At 45.0% G+C, this 15,048-nt stretch overlaps 1 protein-coding gene and 2 pseudogenes across 3 annotated transcripts in view; all 3 read left to right on the top strand.

The window, feature by feature from the left end:
- The window catches only part of ldlrad4a (low density lipoprotein receptor class A domain containing 4a), a 440,909-nt gene that overhangs the window by 257,333 nt on the left and 168,528 nt on the right, over nucleotides 1-15,048 (top strand). The gene's annotated exons all lie outside the window — the stretch shown is intronic.
- LOC139279026 (U2 spliceosomal RNA) lies at nucleotides 3,123-3,324 on the top strand (annotated as a pseudogene).
- On the top strand, nucleotides 3,453-3,611 carry LOC139279277 (U2 spliceosomal RNA; annotated as a pseudogene).

The following is a 15,048-nucleotide window of genomic DNA, read 5'->3' as shown; positions in this document are numbered from 1 at the left end:
CAAGAAAACTACATGTAGTCCCAGCTATCCGAATATGCCAACTTAACATCGAAGGCATCTCTCATTCAAAATGCGGATATCTCGAAAGGTTACTGAAGAAACACAGCGTCGATGTTCTGGTGCTTCAAAAAACACACATCGAACACATCCAACAGTTTGACACAAGAGGACGGATACAGGTTTTGACCTAATCGTTTGCAATAACCATCTCAAATATGGCCTCGTCTGCTATGTTAAACAAAGCATTGAAGGCTGCACTGAACTTGAGCATACCAGTATTGCCGGAGTTTTCACTACAGCAATACGTGTAAGAGAGCTAACAATCTCCAATGTCTACAAATCACCACTTGTACAGTGGCCTCACCCACCGCTCCTTCCAAGTCAACATCCATCCGTCCAGCAATCCATCCAGGAGACTTTAATAGCCACCACACAATATGGGGAGCTATGCAGATGCCAACAATAATGGAGAAGCAATTGTACAGTGGGCTTCACTAGAAAGTAAATTCCTCCTTTTTGACGCCAAAGATCGAGGTACGTTTCATTCGTCAAGGTGGCAGAGAGAATATAACCCAGACCTATGTTTCCTCTCTTAAAAACAGCAAAGGAAACCCAGTCATCGTCTCCAGAACCGTTCTTGACGACTTCACCAACAGTCAACACAGGCTCTCAATCATCAATATTGGCATTGAAATTCCTGTCATTACATCAACACCAGAATCACGATGGAACTTCAAAAATGCAAATTGGGAAACCTTCCAAAATTCAGTTGACACCACCATCAGGTGGATTCCACCAACGCCTTCAACAGATTTATAGAAATTATTAAAGCTGCCGCAAAACGCAGTACACCTCGGCGGGGCGGGGGGGTTAGAAAGACAAATATTCCTTGTTGGATGGAAGAAAACGAGGCTCTCTACCAGGAGTATTCGCTGAACAAGAACTCAGCCACAGCTACCGCAATACTGAAATCCTTGAACTTGGCGAGATATGAAAGGTGGAGGAGCCATATGGAGAAGTCTAACTTCACCCCGCCTATAAACACAGGACGACAATCAGAGCGGAAACCATTGCATCCCACTCTATACAAACATCAAAGGCTCTGGTGGACAAAGAATTTCGATGCCAGATGAAGCGGCAGCTTTCGACAAACTTGATGGCGGCACCAACATCATCAACTATGTCTGATCCATTCACCTCGGATGAACTAAACGCAGCCCTGTCACCAACCAAATCTGGAAAAGCTGCTGGTCCAGATGGTGTTTACCCAGAATTCCTAAAAGCACTGGGACGTAAAGCGAAGAGATGGTTGACCTTCTTCTTTGAGGTACTGACAACTGGTAAAATTCCACCTATTTGGAATTGGAGGGAGACTAAAATAATTGGCCTTCTGAAGCAGGGAAAGAATGCTTGCGAAACCTCCAGCTACCGCTCGATCTGCTTATTTTGCACTTGCTATAAAGTGCTGGAGAAGCTACTACAGGTGGAACGTCCAAAATCTGGAAACCTCGGGGCCGAGGCCATTTCGGATTTAGGGTATTTCTGGATTTCGGAATATCTTTCCAATGCCCTGAGCCCCGGAAACGCTTGGACCGAGGAAAGGAACAGGGGACCGAGGTGTAGGGGGTGGCGGGGCGGGGGCAGGTGGGGCACCGAGGTAAGGAGCAGGCCCCGGCACAGATCAGTCCGGATTCCGGAACATTCTGCATTTCAGAACTCCAGATTTTGGATCTCAACCTGTAATCCACAGACTAGCCCCCATCATTGAGCCAACCATTCCGAAGGAGCAAGCAGGCTTCCAGAGTAGCTGTAACTGCTATGAGCAAGTGGTAGATTTAACAACGCACATCGGAGCAGGCTTCCAGCGCCAGCTCAAGACCGCCGTAGCACTCGTGTACCTGTCAGCGGCGTATGACACAGTATGGAAGCATGGAGTGCTTTTCAAGCTCTCCACCATTTTACTCTGAAGAACAACGATCCATCTTCTCAACTTTTGGGTCATTGACTTGTTTAGAAAGAATTCAAAGGAAGATGAATATGAACTCTGGTACTGAACATGGATCGACAAGCTGAGTGAGTTCAATAACCTTTTCTTGTTACTTTTGCTTTTTTGAAATTGGGATAAAACTTGTATTAGAAGGTTTTTATATATTGTAACAGTTTAGTAATGAAGGAGATGTGAGTTAAATGTATGAAAATGTGTAGTAAAATGTTGCTGTATGTAACGTTGATTGGTCTATTTATTATTTATATAGACAGCGATATCTATAGATAGCCATATAATTTAAATTCATTTAAAGTTTTTTTTATCCCTGTTGGAAGTGGGGTCAAGTTGAGGATTTTAAAAATTATTTTTCTATAGGATCTACAGGCAAGGCTGGAGGAGTGGGGCCAGAAAGACTTGTAAAATATGAATATGAAAATTGGTTGCTCTGATTTCTCCTGCGCTAATTTCTAGTATTTTGGGTTGTGTCTGACTAACTTGATTGAATTTTTCGAGGAGGTAACCAGGAGGGTCGATGAGGTCAATGCGTATGATGTAGTGTATATGGATTTTAGCAAAGCTTTTGACAAGGTCCCACATAGCAGACTACTCACGAAAGTAAACGCCCATGGGATCCAGGGCAAAGTGGCAAGTTGGATCCAAAATTGGCTCAGAGGCAGGAAGCAAAGGGTAATGGTTGATGGGTGTTTTTGTGACTGGAAGGCTGTATCCAGTGGTACTCCACAGGGTTCAGTGCTGGGTCCTTGCTTTTTGTGGTATATATCAATGACTTGGACTTAAATGTTGGGGGTACAATTAAGAAGTTTACAAATGACAAAAAATAGGTTGTGTGGTTGACAATGAAGGAAAAAGCTGCAGACTGCAGGAAGATATCAATGTGCAGGTCAGGTGGGCAGAACAGTGGCAAATGGAATTCAATCCGGATAAGTGTGAGGTAATGCATTTGGGGAGGGCTAACAAGGCAAGGGAATGCACATTAAATGGTATGACACTAAAAAGTGTAGTGGAACAAAGGGACCTTGGAGTGCAGGTCCACAAATCCCTGAAGGTGGATGAGGTGATTAAGAAGGCATATGGAATATTTGCCTTTATTAGTCGAGCCTTTTGGCTAAGATCAAGTGTAGTCTCGGCCTTTTGGCTAAGATCATGCGTACCTGACCTGACAGGGGAGTAACCATGACCAGAAAGTGGTTCTCCCTGGATCAGGAAGGTGGTTCTCCTATGCTTTTTGGAAATAGGAGGTGGGTGGGGGGCCTGACCCGTCCACCTCCATGGCACGAACCTGGTATTGCAGTACTTCCAGGAACGGTGCAGCTTTGGCTCTAGGCCTTTTGGCTAAGAGCAAAATCATTGGCGCAGAGTGATCTTTGATGTGCGCAAGGTGACCTTTGGCATTTATGATCTGACAAGTTGATCTGACAAAGAATTGGAAAGATTGGCAACGAATAAAACATTTAAAAAAAAATCTGTTCTTGTCAGTTTAATATCCCCTATGGGGACATGATATTGAATTGATTTTTGGACAGGGAGCTGGATCAGGGGCATGCCCCGTCCACTCCATGCACCGACCTGGTATTGTAATATTTCCAGGAATGGTGCAACTTCGCCTCTCGGCCTTTTGACCTAAGATCAAACACATTGGCGCAAAGTGATCTTTGGCGTTAGAGTTGATCTGGAACGAAATTGGATTTTTAAAAAAAAAATTGCCTTTATTAGTCGAGGCATGCATACAAGAGCAAGGAGGTTCTGCTTGAACTGTATAAAACACTGGTTAGGCTACAGCTGGAGTGCTGTGTGCAGTTCTTGTCACCACATTACAGGAAAGATGTGATTGCACTGGAAAGGGTGCAGAAGAGATTTACAAGAATGTTGCCTGGACTGGAGAATTTTGGCAATGAGGAAAGATTGGAGATGCTGGGTCTGGTTTTATTTTTGCACAGAGGAGGCTGAGGGGAGACCTGATTGAAGTGTATAAAATTATGAGGGGCCTGGATAGAGTGAATAGGAAGAACCTGTTTCCCTTGACAAAGAGGTCAATAATCAGGGGGCATAGATTTAAAGCAATTGGAAGGAGGTATAGAGGATATATGAGGGGAAATTTCTTTACCCAGAGGGTGGTGGGGGTCTGGAACTCACTGCCAGAAAGGGTGGTAGAGGCAGAAAGCCTCAGCACATTTGAAAAATACTTGGATGTGCACTTAAAGTGCCGTAACCTACAGGGCTATGGACCAAGAGCTGGAAAGTGGGATTTGCTTGGATAGCTCATGGTCGGCCAGCGCGGACACGACGAGCCAGAATGGCCTCCTTCCGTGCTGTAAATTTCTATGATTCTACGTAACGTTGTGTGTCCATTGCAGATTTGGAGCCTTCAGGGTGACTAAACAGCACCACATAGTGGCTGAGGACATCCAATAACAATGGCCAACAGTGCTAACAGCGTTTTTCAATTATGAAATGTTGATACAGTGCGCCCCAATTACTCCATCTCTGCTTATCACAGACGGCTGTCTATATCAGGCAAATAGTGCTAACCATTTGCCATTACCACAGGCATCACTTCCAAAGCGCCGCTTAAACCATATTAAGCAGGCTGGCTGTTTCGGGCAGTTCAAGCTGTTGTTTGCACCTCACGATTACCTCTCATTAAGTCCTAACTGCCCCTTGGCCTCAAACACCTGCCACTGCTGCGAGCCCTTCTTGCTGGCTTGAACATAGGGATTTATAATGGAAAAAGTTAACAGGTAGTGGGCACAGTCAATATATTTTAATAAATTATAGTTATATCTGTATAGCATAATGTAAATACTTTATGCGATTTGTCAGGTTAGTGCTGGGAAGAGAAAGGTATTATTTGGGAAGTCGAATGGCTGGGGAGCGTCAAGAGGTGAGGGGGTTGGGAAGTCAAAAGTAGGGGGTCAAGATGTTATGAAGTCAAAGGTCACATCCCATGATATTGCTCACTGAGTCAAGTTTACGTAGCGTGCTCAGATCAAGTAGGGTTAGACTACGGGTACTAATTGGACCAGGGCCGAGGGAGGACTGTTACGATAGAGGTCAGAGGCAGAAGATACAGTTGTATAGATGATGGTAAAGTAGATCCACCTATAAGGCGGGGCGGGGGTGGGGTGGGGGGGGCGGGGAGTTGCAGGGGATAGAAAAGAGTTAGTGTTGGGGGGTGGTAAGAAAGAAGATAGAGTTACAGCTGGTTTTGCGGGTGCGGGTGACAAAGCAGGCTTATAGGCTGGAGAGATGCTAAAGAGTGTAGATGTTTTCAGTATAAGGGGTGTCGCAGTTGTGTGAGGCGGACTGGCTGGGCTGGGTGCTCTTTGCCTTTCCGTCATTGTTCGTAGGTTTATATGTAACCTTTAGGGCTGATGACCAAGGGCCGTGCGGCTCTTTGTCGGCCGGTTCGGACACGATGGGCCGAAATGTCTCCTTCTGTGCTAATAAATTTCTGTGTTTCTATGTTTCTAAAGATAGAGCAGGATTGGAAGCTAGTGGAAAGATGGTAGGTACAGGAGGGAAGAGGAAGAATGGAACAGGGTTAGCGAATCATAGAAATTTACAGCACAGAAGGAGGCCATTCGTCCCATTATGCCCATGCCGGCTGGAAAAAAGCATAATCCCGTATTCCAATTCTTGGTCCGTAGCCCTGTAGGTTAAGACACTTGAAGTGCATAACCAAGTAGTTTTTAAATGCAATGAGAGTTCCTGCCTCTACTATTCTTTCAGGCAGTGAGTTCCCCACTCTCCTTACCTTGGCCCCCCTGCTTCCCTTACCTCGGCCCCCCGCTCCCTTTACCACAGTTACTTTAAATCTGCGCCCCCTGGTTAATGACCTCTCTGCTAAGGGAAACAGGTCCCTATCCACTCATGATTTTATACACCTCAATTAGGTCTCCTCTCCGCCTCCTCTGATCCAAAGAAAACTACCCTAGCCTATCCAATCTTTTCTCATAGCTAAAATTCTACAGTCCTGGCAACATCCTCGTAAATATCCTCTGTACCCTCTCTAGTGGTCTCGCATCTTTCTTTAATGTGGTGACAAGAACTGTGCGCAGTACTCTAGCTTTGGTCTTGCTAGTGTTTTGCACAGTTCAAGCAGGGTTGGTGGCTGAGGGAAGAGGAAGTTGGTGCCACATTAGCGGCTGGGGGAGGGTCTGGGAGTACATAACATAACATTACGAGGATGTTGCCAAGACTGTAATTTACCAAAATTCCCTGGATTCTGGGGCGATCCCAGCAGATTGGCAACTGCAAATGTAACGCCCCTATTTAAAAAAGGAGGCAGACAAAAAGCAGGAAACCATAGACCAGTTAGCCAACATCTGTGGTTGGAAAAATGTTGGAGTCCATTATTAACATAGAAACATAGAAACATAGAAAATAGGTGCAGGAGTAGGCCATTCGGCCCTTCTAGCCTGCACCGCCATTCAATGAGTTCATGGCTGAACATGCAACTTAAGTACCCCATTCCTGCTTTCTCGCCATACCACTTGATTCCCCCTAGTAGTAAGGACTTCATCCAACTCCTTTTTGAATATATTTAGTGAATTGGCCTCAACAACTTTCTGTGGTAGAGAATTCCACAGGCTCACCACTCTCTGGGTGAAGAAGTTTCTCCTCATCTCGGTCCTAAATGGCTTACCCCTTATCCTTAGACTGTGACCCCTGGTTCTGGACTTCCCCAACATTGGGAACATTCTTCCTGCATCTAACCTGTCTGAACCCATCAGAATTTTAAACGTTTCTATGAGGTCCCCTCTCATTCTTCTGAACTCCAGTGAATACAAGCCCAGTTGATCCAGTCTTTCTTGATAGGTCAGTCCCGCTATCCCGGGAATCAGTCTGGTGAACCTGATGTACCATAACACCCAGGTCTCGTTGCACCTCCCCTTTTCCTAATCTGTCACCATTCAGATAATAGTCTGTCTCTCTGTTTTTACCACCAAAGTGGATAACCTCACATTTATCCACATTATACTTCATCTGCCATGCATTTGCCCACTCACCTAACCTATCCAAGTCACTCTGCAGCCTCATAGCATCTTCCTCGCAGCTCACACTGCCACCCAACTTAGTGTGATCCGCAAATTTGGAGATACTACATTTAATCCCCTCGTCTAAATCATTAATGTACAGTGTAAACAGCTGGGGCCCCAGCACAGTACCTTGCGGTACCCCACTAGTCACTGCCTGCCATTCTGAAAAGTACCCATTTACTCCTACTCTCTGCTTCCTGTCTGACAACCAGTTCTCAATCCATGTCAGCACACTACCCCCAATCCCATGTGCTTTAACTTTGCACATTCATCTCTTGTGTGGGACCTTGTCGAAAGCCTTCTGAAAGTCCAAATATACCACATCAACTGGTTCTCCCTTGTCCACTCTACTGGAAACATCCTCAAAAAATTCCAGAAGATTTGTCAAGCATGATTTCCCTTTCACAAATCCATGTTGACTTGGACCTATCATGTCACCTCTTTCCAAATGCGCTGCTATGACATCCTTAATAATTGATTCCATCATTTTAACCACTACTGAGGTCAGGCTGACCGGTCTATAATTCCCTGTTTTCTCTCTCCCTCCTTTTTTAAAAAGTGGGGTTACATTGGCTACCCTCCACTCGATAGGAACTGATCCAGAGTCAATAGAATGTTGGAAAATGACTGTCAATGCATCCGCTATTTCCAAGGCCACCTCCTTAAGTACTCTGGGATGCAGTCCATCAGGCCCTGGGGATTTATCGGCCTTCAATCCCATCAATTTCCCCAACACAATTTCCCAACTAATAAGGATTTCCCTCAGTTCCTCCTCCTTACTAGACCCTCTGACCTCTTTTATATCCGGAAGGTTGTTTGTGTCCTCCTTAGTGAATACCGAACCAAAGTACTTGTTCAATTGGTCTGCCATTTCTTTGTTCCCCGTTATGACTTCCCCTGATTCTGACTGCAGGGGACCTACGTTTGTCTTTACTAACCTTTTTCTCTTTACATATCTATAGAAACTTTTGCAATCCGTCTTAATGTTCCCTGCAAGTTTCTTCTCGTACTCCATTTTCCCTGCCCTAATCAAACCCTTTGTTCTCCTCTGCTGAGTTCTAAATTTCTCCCAGTCCCTGGGTTCGCTGCTATTTCTGGCCAATTTGTATGCCACTTCCTTGGCTTTAATACTATCCCTGATTTCCCTTGATAGCCACGGTTGAGCCACCTTCCCTTTTTTTATTTTTACGCCAGACAGGAATGTACAATTGTTGTAATTCATCCATGCGGTCTCTAAATGTCTGCCATTGCCCATCCACAGTCAACCCCTTAAGTATCATTTGCCAATCTATCCTAGCCAATTCACGCCTCATACCTTCACAGTTACCCTTCTTTAAGTTCTGGACCATGGTCTCTGAATTAACTGTTTCATTCTCCATCCTAATGCAGAATTCTACCATATTATGTTCACTCTTCCCCAAGGGGCCTCGCACAATGAGATTGCTAATTAATCCTCTCTCATTACACAACACCCAGTCTAAGATGGCCTCCCCCCTAGTTGGTTCCTCGACATATTGGTCTAGAAAACCATCCCTTATGCACTCCAGGAAATCCTCCTCCACCGTATTGCTTCCAGTTTGGTTAGCCCAATCTATGTGCATATTAAAGTCACCCATTATAACTGCTGCACCTTTATTGCATGCACCGCTAATTTCCTGTTTGATGCCCTCCCCAACATCACTACTACTGTTTGGAGGTCTGTACACAACTCCCACTAACGTTTTTTGCCCTTAGGTGTTCTGCAGCTCTACCCATATAGATTCCACATCATCCAAGCTAATGTCCTTCCTAACTATTGCATTAATCTCCTCTTTAACCAGCAATGCTACCCCACCTCCTTTTCCTTTTATTCTATCCTTCCTGAATGTTGAATACCCCTGGATGTTGAGTTCCCAGCCCTGATCATCCTGGAGCCACGTCTCTGTAATCCCAATCACAACATATTTGTTAACATTTATTTGCACAGTTAATTCATCCACCTTATTACGGATACTCCTTGCATTAAAAGACAAAGCCTTCAGGCTTGTTTTTTTAACACCCTTTGTCCTTTTAGAATTTTGCTGTACAGTGGCCCTTTTTGTTCTTTGCCTTGGGTTTCTCTGCCCTCCACTTTTCCTCATCTCCTTTCTGTCTTTTGCTTTTGTCTCCTTTTTGTTTCCCTCTGCCTCCCTGCATTGGTTCCCATCCCCCTGCCATATTAGTTTAACTCCTCCCCAACAGCACTAACAAACACTCCCCCTCGGACATTGGTTCCAGTCCTGCCCAGGTGCAGACCGTCCGGTTTGTACTGGTCCCACCTCCCCCAGAACCGGTTCCAATGCCCCAGGAATTTGAATCCCTTCCTGCTGCACCACTGCTCAAGCCACGTATTCATCTGCGCTATCCTGCGATTCCTACTCTGACTGGCGTGTGGCACTGGTAGCAATCCCAAGATTACTACTTTTGAGGTCCTACTTTTTAATTTAGCTCCTAGCTCCTTAAATTCGTTTCATAGGACCTCATCCCTTTTTTTACCTATGTCGTTGGTACCAATGTGCACCACGACAACTGGCTGTTTTCCCTCTCTTTTTAGAATGTCCGCTCCGAGACATCCTTGACCCTTGCACCAGGGAGACAACATACCATCCTGGAGTCTCGGTTGCGGCCGCAGAAACGCCTATCTATTCCCCTCACAATTGAATCCCCTATCACTATAGGTCTCCCACTCTTTTTCCTGCCCTCCTGTGCAGCAGAGCCAGCCACGGTGCCATGAACTTGGCTGCTGCTGCCCTCCCCTGATGAGTCATCCCCCTCAACAGTACTCAAAGCAGTGTATCTGTTTTGCAGGGGGCTGACCACAGGGGACCCCTGCACTACCTTCCTTGCACTACTCTTCCTGCTGGTCTTCCATTCCCTAGCTGGCTGTGGACCCTTCTCCTGCGGTAAGACCAACTCGCTACACGTGCTACTCACGTCATTCTCAGCATCGTGGATGCTCCAGAGTGAATCCACCCTCAGCTCCAATTCCGCAACGCGGTCCGTCAGGAGCTGGAGGCGGATACACTTCCCGCAGATGTAGTTGTGAGGGACACCGGAAGTGTCCCTGAGTTCCCACATGGTACAGGAGGAGCATATCATGTGACCGAGCTCTCCTGTCATGACTTAACCCTTAGATACACTTAAATTGGCAACAACAATGTTAAAAGTTACTCACTGTTATAGAAGAGAAAAAAGAAAAACTACTCATCAATCACCAGCCAATCACTTACCCCCTTGGCTGTGACGTCACCTTTCTATTTCTTTCTACTTTTTTTTTGCCTTCTCCCTGTAGCTGTACAAGCCGCGCCTCTCCACGCACCTCCTCGACGCTGGGCCCCGGACTCCCTGCTGTGCCTTTTATAGGCCTCTCACCGAAGTCCCGACTGCCTCTCCATGCACCTCCTCGACGCTGGACCCCGGACTCCCTGCTGTGCCTTTTATAGGCCTCTCACTGAAGTCCCGACTGCCTCTCCACGCACCTCCTCGACGCTGGGCCCCGGACTCCCTGCTGTGCCTTTTATAGGCCTCTCACCGAAGTCCCGACTGCCTCTCCACGCACCTCCTCGACGCTGGGCCCCGGACTCCCTGCTGTGTCTTTTATAGGCCTCACTCCGAAGTCCCGACTGCCTCTCCACGCACCTCCTCGACGCTGCTTAAAGAAGCAGTAGCAGGACATTTGGATAAGCAAAATTCAGTCAGGCAGAGTCAGCATGGATTTATGAAGGGGAAGTCATGTTTGACAAATTTGCTGGAGTTCTTTGAGGATGTAATGAACAGGGTGGATAAAGGGGAACCAGTGGATGTGGTATATTGGACTTCCAGAAGGCATTTGACAAGGTGCCACATAAAAGGTTACTGCACAAGATAAAAGTTCACGGGGTTGGGGGTAATATATTAGCATGGATAGAGGATTGGCTAACTAACAGAGAACAGAGAGTCGGGATAAATGTTTCATTCTGTGGTTGGCAACCAGTAACTAGTGGGGTGCGGCAGGGATCAGTGCTGGGACCCCAACTATTTACAATCTATATTAACGACTTGGAAGAAGGGACTGAGTGTAACGTAGCCAAGTTTGCTGACAATTCAAAGATGGGAGGAAAAGCAATGTGTGAGGAGGACACAACAAATCTGCAAAAGGACATAGACACAGGCTAAGTGAGTGGGCAAAAATTTGGCAGATGGAGTATAATATTGGAAAGTGTGAGGTCATGCACTTTGGCAGAAAAAAATCAAAGAGCAAGTTATTATTTAAATGGAAAATTATTGCAAAGTGCTGCAAGTACAGCAGGACCTGGGGGTACTTGTGCATGAAACACAAAAGGATAGTATGCAGGTACAGCAAGTGATCAGGAAGGCCAATGATATCTTGGCTTTGATTGCAAAGGGGATGGAATATAAAAGCAGGGAAGTCTTGCTACAGCTATACAAGATTTTGGTGAGGCCATACCTGGAATACTGTGTGCAGTTTTGGTTTCCATATTTACGAAAGGATATACTTGCTTTGGAGGCAGTTCAGAGAAGGTTCACTAGGTTGATTCCGGAGATGAAGGGGGTTGACTGATGAGGAAAGGTTGAGTAGGTTGGGCCTCTACTCATTGGAATTCAGAAGAATGAGTGGTGATCTTATCGAAACGTATAAGATTATGAGGGGGCTCGACAAGGTGGATGCAGAGAGGATGTTTCCACTGATGGAGGAGACTACAACTAGAGGGCATGATCTTAGAATAAGGGGCCACCCATTTAAAACAGATGAGGAGAAATTTCTTCTCTGAGGGTTATAAATCTGTGGAATTCGCTGCCTCAGAGAGCTGTGGAAGCTGGGACACTGAATAAATTTAAGACAGAAATAGACAGTTTCTTAAACGATAACGGGTTATGGGGAGCGGGCAGGGAAGTGGAGCTGAATCCATGATCAGATCAGCCATGATCTTATTGAATGGCTAAGCAGGCTCCAGGGGTCGTATGGCCTACTCCTGTTCCTATTTCTTATGTTCTTATAAGAACAGAAGAAATATGAGCATGAGTAGGCCATACAATCCATCAAGCCTGCTCCGCCATTCAATAAGTTCTTGGCTGAACATCTACAACAACCCCACTTTCCTGCCCTATCCCTACATCCCTTGATTCCATTAGTGCCCAAAAATCCATCAACTCAGTCTTGAATATACTCAATGACTGAGCAGCCACACCCCTCTCGGGTAGAGAATGCCAAAGATTCACAATCCTCTGAGTGAATAAATTTCTCCATCTCAGTCCTAAATGGCTGACCCCTTTATCCTGAAACTATGACTCCTAGTTATAGACTCTTCAGCCAGGGGAAACGGTCTCTCAGCATCTACCTTGTCAAGCCCTCTAGAGTTTTATACATTTCAATGAGATCACCTTCATTATTCTAAACTCCAGAGAATACAGGCCCATTCTACTCGATCTCTCCTCATAGGACAGCCCTCTCATCCCAGGAATCAATCGTGTGAGCCTTTGTTGCACCTTCTCTAAGGAGACCAAAACTGTACACAGTACTCCAGGTGTGGTCTCACCAAAGCCCTAGATAATTGCAGCAAGTCTTTCTTACTCTTATACTCCAACTCTCTTGCAATAAAGCCTAACAAACCATTTGCCTTCCTAATTGCTTGCTGTACCTGCATGTTAACTTTCTGCGATTTGTGTACAAGGTCTGCCATATCCTTTTGAATACCAGCATTTATCACCTTTTAAAAAATATTCTGCTTTTGCATTCTTTCTGCCAGAATGGATAATTTCTCATTTCCCCACATTATGCTCCAACTGCCACCTTCTTGTCCAATCACTTAACCAGTCTATATCATTTTTGCAGCCTATTTACGTCTTCCTCACAGCTTACTTTCCCATCTAGTTTTGTATTGTCAGCAAACTTGGATATATTACACTTGGTCCCCTCCTCTAAGTCATTGATATAGATTGTAAATAGCTGAGGCCAAAGCACTGATCCTTGTGGCATTCCCGAGTTACAGCCTGCCGTCCTGCTTTCTGTCTGTTAACCAATCCTCAATCCATGCATGCTAAATTATTACCCCCAATCCCATGAGCCTAATCTTGTATAACAACCTCTTGTATGGCACCTTATTGAATGTCCTCTAAAAATCCAAATATACTACATCCACTAATTCCCCCTTATCTATCCTGCCAATTACACCCTCAAAATGCTCCAATAGATTTGTCAAAGACGATTTTCCTTAAATAAAATCATGTTGACTCTGCCTAATCATAGTGTGGTTTTCCAAGTGCCCTGTTATCACGTCCTTAATAATAGATCCTAGCATTTGTCATACTACTGGTCAGGCTAACTTGCTTGGAGAAGGGTTTGAGACTGTTATGGGCGCATGGTAGGCTAGAGTAGGAAGGTAAAGTATCGAAAAAGGCCACAGGAGAGTTAGAGGCCCAGGGGAGCTGTTGGTGGGAAAATCAAAGGTCACCCGAGAATGTTATAACAATGTTGGAGCCCAGAGAAAACAGCTTCACTAGTTCCAGTTATGCCACTATCCTCAGTCAGAGTCGGGCTGGGAAATTGGGGGGCGGGGGCGGGGGTTTAGTGGGAAGGGGAAGGATTAGAGCATGTGGCGTAGAGGACGAAGATGCAAAAGAGAGCAGGAGAGTGAATAAAGAGGAGTGATTGGGGTGTACAATGTGGAACAGGGCCGTGGGTGTTTAGGTGAGGAGGAGGGTTAGAAACATAGAAAATAGGTGCAGGAATAGGCCATTTGGCCCTTCGAGCCTGCACCACCATTCAATAAGATCATGGCTAATCATTCACCTCAGTACCCCTTTCCTGCTTTCTCTACATGCCGCTTGATCCCTTTAGCCGTAAGGGCCATATCTAACTCCCTCTTGAATATATTGGTGAATGGGAATTAAGGTAGGAGGAATGAAGGTGAGAGCAGAGGAAACTAGGATTACTAGGAGAAGACCAAGACCAGCAGATCAATGAGTCCAATGGATTGTTAATAAGACCCTACTCCATGTATCACAGGGTGTGACACCCTTGACAGTGAAAATTCATAAACACGTCAACTAAAGGGTTAACAGGCACCCATAAAAGTAAGCTTTGCATGGAAGTTATTGTTGAAGCATGCATCCCATTAAACAAAGTAAATGTGTAATAGATACGTATCTGTCATTCCCTTTTCTGGTTAGGATAAATAGCTTTATATACATTAAACAATAACCTATGCACAAATTTGCTCAACTGGTCTGCATTTCTGAATCACTTCCTTTTGAGTTTTCAACTTGATTGTAATGTTGAATCAACAGATACAGAACAAAGTAAAATTACCATTTCAAGCAGACAGTTTAGGTTCAGTTGAAATGCATGTCTGGAAATTTCTACTCTGTTTAGTCTGTGCAGCTGTGCTAGCTCAGTTGAGTATGTTCCTGGGCATAGGGAATGTCAGTGTTGTCTCAAGTGCTGTAATGGCAAGGGGGAAACATTTGGCTCGTTGCCTGCAGTATAAGCAATGTGACCTTTCAGTAATAGGATGTTTTTATTTTTACTTAATAGCTTGCAACTTTGTACAATTATGCTTGAAGAAAATGGAGTGAAACTCATTGTCAGCGCAGTATTTGAATGTACAATTGGACTATAATGATAGCTACCTCCCTAACCATTTGTTTTCCTCTCTTCAAATGATCAAGCACAAGTAACTAATGCTGAGAATTTATGATAGCTTGAACTGTTGCCATTGTTCTGCTGGTTGAGAGCTATTCTGGACATCATGACTGCTGCTAGCCTTGGGAGGCCTGTCTGAAAATAATCTCGCTTTCTGTGAAGCTTTCACACATTTGGTAAAAAAATGAATTGATTGGTACCTTGAATTTGCAGTAGCAAGTAAAAAAATGTTTAATATATTATGAAAACCTGATGCCAAATGTTCCTGTAAGAGTCTGTTACTATAAACATGGAATAGTACAGCACAGAAGGAGGCCATTCGGCCCATCGAGTCTGCACCG

The sequence above is a fragment of the Pristiophorus japonicus genome, chromosome 1 (assembly GCF_044704955.1).
Source record: "Pristiophorus japonicus isolate sPriJap1 chromosome 1, sPriJap1.hap1, whole genome shotgun sequence".
In the NCBI taxonomy this organism is placed as follows: domain Eukaryota; kingdom Metazoa; phylum Chordata; class Chondrichthyes; family Pristiophoridae; genus Pristiophorus; species Pristiophorus japonicus.
Note: the sequence above shows the minus strand (reverse complement) of the source record. Positions and strands in the feature narration are given on the sequence as shown.